The 5,852-nt window shown below is 43.9% G+C and overlaps 1 long non-coding RNA gene across 1 annotated transcript; it reads left to right on the top strand.

Annotated features, from left to right (window-relative positions):
* Positions 1 to 3,849: 3,849 nt before the first annotated feature.
* On the top strand, positions 3,850 to 5,405 carry 8030423J24Rik (RIKEN cDNA 8030423J24 gene). Its single transcript, NR_157373.1, has 3 exons — positions 3,850 to 3,948; positions 4,301 to 4,429; positions 4,765 to 5,405. It is a non-coding gene; the product is annotated as an RIKEN cDNA 8030423J24 gene (long non-coding RNA).
* Positions 5,406 to 5,852: the final 447 nt, after the last annotated feature.

A 5,852-nucleotide genomic window follows, 5' to 3' on the forward strand; every position in this document is an offset into this window, starting at 1 on the left:
TCAGCACGAGGTGGAATCAGCACGAGGTGGGAGAAGGTATTAGGCTTCAAATGATAATGGTACAGTGAATCTAAAACACACCATACTCTAAAGGTGAGAGATATGTTTTAGCAGGCACAACCAGTATCTGGATTTCTCTGGACTAGGGTGGTAGACATTGAGGGATCTGCTACTGAGTCCTCTAACACAAACTGTAGGTAGAAATCACACCAGACTTCAAATAATAATAATAATAATAATAATAATAATAATAATAATAAAAACATTAGAAAATGCTGCTCTTAATTTTTATATTTTTCAGAGTGACAGTGTTTTATTAGTTACTGTATTCACACATTTTATCAAAATCAACAACTTTCAATTTATGTTCTTGTGTTTTCTAAAGTGGTTTTAAGTTACTTCTGTAGCTTTGCTTGCATTGGGAATCAGGGAAGGACAAAGAAAGGAAGGTAAAGAAAGAAAGTGGGTAGCACAAGCCATAGCCTCTCAGTGGGGGCCCCAGGATAAAGCATGGGAGGCATGTTGGAAACAGGGTGAAGGGCAACCCGGTATAGGCATTCTTTTATCCTGATGAGCAGGACAGAGACTATGGCTGGAAGCTGCTTTAAATACTAAGGAGTTCAAATACTGGCTCAAGGCCAATACTCTCTGTTCAGAATTGTAACAAGCAAACCAGGTTTGTCTAATGAATATCACCTCCCACAACATTGCAGGTAAAAGTGTTGTGTGTGTTTCCTGTGAGGGTATATCTATTCACACAGACAGAGCAATGACAGACAAAGGAAACAGCCTCCCCAAGTCTAATTTGATGAAGCATAGAGTTTGAGTTACTTAAAAGGTGGGGGAGTTACAAGAGTATAGACAACTGACTACAAGCTACTCTACTGACAAAGAGACTGGTTATTTTAGTTGTCAAATCAGCATAGCCCTAGGATCACCTGGGAAGTGAGTTGTCTACACCAGGTTAGCCTGTGGGCACATCTTTGTGAAGAGGTGTAGCCTCCAACAAGTCTGAAGCAGGCTGAACCAGACCTTGACTTTGTTGCCACTTAGAAGATTACTTAGGGTGGAGCCTGCCTCCCTGAATCACTCTATTGTTCAGCCTCTGTCGCTGCTGCTACCTGCTGGGAGTTCGCCTAGCTATTCTAGAGATTACACTGGTCACCTGCAGCTGGGCTCCAAGGATGATTTGGCAGGAATGGGCTTCCCCTCTCCTTTATAAAGTGTGTCCACCATTAAAAATTTGAGCCTTGATCAGAATCCTGTCTTGGTTCCATCTCCCTCTCGTCTGCCTAGTTTCCCTCTTCTTTTTCAGCTCCAGGCTGCCTCCCAGGCTGGAACCCGGACATGAGAGCTGCAGGCCGGCAGCAACAAAGAGGGTTATCTTGATTGTCTAGTAGGAACTAAGAAGACATATTTACTGCAATCTGCACTGGTCCCCAGACAGGGGATCCTGGGTTGTATAGGAGTGGAGCCACTAAGATGAGAACCAGCACACTGAGCTAATTCATCCATCGCTCTCTGGCCTTGACTGTAGATATGATATAAGTAACTGTTTTAAGTTCCTACCACCTTGAGTTTTCTGCCACAAAGGACCATAAGCTAGAACTCTAAGCTTCTGTAAACCCTTTCACCCTTAAGTTGCAATGAAGCTGAAACAAAGTTTCCTCTCCCCAGAAATGTACCTCTAGAAAGAGAATGGTTTTAGTACACTTCATGAGCCGTGTGTCCCCTTCTTCCCCTCATTCCAGAAAGAAAGGCTTGTCTTGAGAAGGTCTCATGGGCATATCTATAGCTCTCTGATGTCAATACAGCAAAGACCAGATTCCTACAGCCATAATCCACTCCTGTAGACATGAGAGTAAGTGTGAGAAGGAGCAGTCACTGGTAGCAGATGCTGATATTCATGTGTCCACATTGCCTTCTGATGGGTGAGAAAGTCCCCACCATACCTTCCCGTCTGCTATTTATCCGTCATGGTGAGCAGACAGCTGGCAGCCTAGCTTAGGGGAGTAAACTTCCCAGTCTGGCAACTTGGGATGTTCCTTGCCCATGACTTCTTAGTCACCTTTCAGCTTAGGCCAGAGAAGTCTCATTGTCTGACACACATTTTATTGTATCACTTTTGTAGAGAAGTCTCTTTGTCGGACACATTTTATTGTATCACTTTTGTATCACTTACTTTGTCTGTGTGATTCCTTTGACTCCTAGAGTTTGGGAGTATGGAGGAAGCAGATGGATGCCCTTAAAATGTTGCATATTGTAACGAACCATTTTCTAAACCTACAGCTCAGCTATGTATACATTTTTTTTTTCTTTTTGTTCTTTGAGTTTCTAAGACAATTCGATCTGCTTTGGTAATATTTCAACCATCAAGTATGTGCAAGTTACATATTGAACTTGACATAAAGGAGAAAGTTTCTTGGCATTCTTGGATTGAATGGTTTCCCGTTAGCTGGATGAATCTAAAACCATCATTCACTTGAGACAGACACCTAGAGTTAAATGTAGAAAAGACTTTGGCAACGTGTTCGGTAGAGGGTGATTGTTTTGACTTTGGGTTAATGTTTAATAGTGTAGATAAGTCCGTTAATGCCATGGAACTTGAGTAAGGAAGTTTTATCTTCAAGTAACTTTGGAGAAACCATAGGAGCAATTAAGGATCTGGGTTTGGAAGAATGGTCCTCCACAGTCTCCTCCCGACAGGCCTAGAAGGACCTGGCCAGAGGTATGGAGTCTCTGCACAGGCCTTTTCATGGAGCAGGATCAGACACAGGCTGCTGACAGAGGAAGCAGGTTCATTGAGAGTCCATTTGCAAAGATTTCACCTCTGTTCTCAGGACTGAAACAAAACAGAAACCTATTCAGAGAAGCAGAGCAGGACACATTTATACTACAGGTGTAAGCCTAGATCTGCAGTCTTCAGTTTTTCCGAGTAACTGAAACTCAAAACACACTGTTCACCATTGCTAGGGCTTTCATGCAAAAGCCATTCTCGGATAGCATGGGTGTGCTGTACCCTGTATGGAGAAAACAATTGAAATTCCAACAGTTTGTTTATTTGTTTGGTAGCTAATTCATGATAGATTTCTTTTTTTAAGTGACATGGGGAGTTTGAGCTGGCAGTATCTGAAGCTAGCTGAGTACTATACAAAGAATCCTGGGTGGTACACGGTTCTCTGTAATGTTAAATTCTTGTCCCACGCACAGGAAAGCTCAAGGTAGACTGCAGATGCACAGTCACGGACTCTTAGTCAATACCAAGGGTCTCTTTTGAAAGGCTCTGGCTGTACAACTAAGTGAAGATCTCTCCCACTGATTAAGTCTGCAAATAGCATAAGGTGACACAACAGCTCTGTGAAGAATGCCAGCCCAGCAGGGCCACCAAGAACACCATCTATATCCCTCTACCTACATCTACATACTGTCTACAACCCCATAGATCTGCCCTTCCTTTCTCACCTTCTTCCTCCCTACACTCCTCTTCTTTTGTTCCTTCCCCCTCTTTTTCTAGCTGGCCTTGAACTCACTCTATGGCCAAAGATGACTTCGAACTTCTTATTCTTCTGCACCTACCTCTCTAATGCTTGGGTTGCTGCTGTGCATCATGGTGCCTGGTTTATTAGGTTCTAGGGGTCAAACCTATGGCTTTCTGCATGCCAGGCAACCTAGTCGCATCTCTATGCCCCTCCCTCAAATGTTTTCTGATGTCTAAGTTGCTGAAGTTTGGATAACAGCACCAACAAGTACTATATTCTCAAGGACAGCCTTTGATAAGACAGTGAATACCATGGATTAAAACAAAGAACAGAACGTGTAGGTAATCGTTTTGGGAAGCTTTGCATCAGTGTTCCATACTGTGACCCAAGGGCAGAACTCAAGTCAGTATTAACTGAGAGGCAAATGGTGGCTGTCTCCTGTTTGATGTGCAGGCCTGGAAACCACCAGGTATTAGCTTAATAATTGCAGCTTACCCTTTGTCCACATTGCCTGGTTGCTTGATTAAGGGTGAGCGGTAGAGCTCTTCTTCCAGGCTTGGCTTTATCCTCCCAATGGATTCTTTCTGGTTCAAATCTTATTGCCAAGACTCCTGCCCCCAATTTTAGTAACTATACCAATGCTCTGGTAGGGATCAGGGCTTCTGACAGACATGGGTTGATAGCTAGTAATGTCAGGGCACAGAGGACAGACAGCCTTTCAGTGCATCCTCTCTTTTGCTGAAAGGAAGGCAGTTAGCTGTGGTTCTTCTGCAAGAGGCCAGAGCCTCCCCAGTTGTATCACTTTCTCTGCTGATCTGAAGGAAAGGCTTCTGTGAGAATGGAGTGAAATGGTGGAGAGAAGCAAGCGTTCATGGCTTCACCTGCCATCCCCTGAGGAATGCTGGCTCCGAAGCACACTGCAAGGCCCCTCAGGCAGCCTCAGTACCGAGGTGAGCACTTCTCCCTGCTACTTGTCCTTATGTTATATGTCTGTTTGTATGCTTTTAAATACCCCAATTTCTTAGAGAAGCTTTTGGATAATTCTACCTTGCAACCATCATCAAGGAAAATCAATCCAATGGCAATAAATAAATCAAGAGACAGAACAGTAGGTAGAAAGAGTTGTGTCTTCCAATACACATATACTTACAAGTATCTAAATATATGTTCGCCTCTGTGTGGACATACACACACACACACCATAGGTCCTTGAAACTCATCCTGGACTGCTTCGATGGCTGGATACTGAATGTTTGGTGAGGTGATCTATGTGTTTCCTTCGCAGACTTCCTCTCCGACTTCCGATTGCACCATGAGCAGCATTGTGGCCCATCTCCCTGTTGGCGTTCTAGCGGTGTCTGGGAGAGCCACGCACCTGCATGTGTTGTGCCAGAGGAAGAAGATTTCTATGATGGTCAACACCTGTCCCTCGCTGCTGTAAGCCCTGCCATGAGGGAAACTCACACACAGGCTGATGAACTGAGCAGAGACAATGAGAGCATGAGAAGAGAGCAGATGCCCTGGGAAGGCTCCAGCTGCCGGAGCTTCTCATTGGCGGACAGCCAGCTGCAGAGAAGGAGCAGATACTCAGTGCTGACACAGAGCTGCAGAAGGTTGCCATCGGAAAGTCATTGTATTTTTAGCAGGTTCCAAAATAGATAGCAACCATAGTTCAAATTCCTGTCTAATCCTTTGCCAGCTGTTTGAACAATCTAAAGTTTAAGATCTTACTATTCTTACCAGTTGCTTTGCAACTTAGGATGAAAACCGTGAGGTTAGGGATACAAACTACACAGTAGCATACACAATGCTGATTACTGCAGCCAAGAAAATTAACACGGAGCTCTTTGTGTGTTTGTATGGTAAGAATATTTAAAACGCATTCTTTCATCAAATTACTTGCATACAATGAAGCACTTCTTTTCCAGTTTATGTGCATGTACACATTTATTATCTATGAGGCATAAATATGTGCTTTTTGACTGTCACAGAAATACAAATTCAAGCTTGGAGGAGGAAGTTGAAGCCATTTCCTTCAGCACAAGTGCTATTTCTGGGACCCGCCTGGCAGGATTCCAAGTTAGGGGAAGGGGTCACACTTCTCCCTAGAGCCACCACACAGCAGAGAAGCTGAGGGCATCCTGCTGTTCAGCTATCTTGGGCTTTAAGACTGCTCAGTGGTGGACCTGTCTGGATGCCCTTTGAAGCTGAAGTTCACTGTGAACACAAGCTGGTCCTTATACAGCTTTCCCACCGAGTCTGTTTCTACAGAAGCATGGGAATTTGTATGTGTTCCTTTTCTGACAAATCACTTTTCTCAATAGTTTTTGAAACTTGGATCCAGAACCTGTGGTTATCCAGTTTTCCCCTCAC

This window comes from Mus musculus, chromosome 13, assembly GCF_000001635.26.
Source record: "Mus musculus strain C57BL/6J chromosome 13, GRCm38.p6 C57BL/6J".
Taxonomy (NCBI): Eukaryota; Metazoa; Chordata; class Mammalia; order Rodentia; family Muridae; genus Mus; species Mus musculus.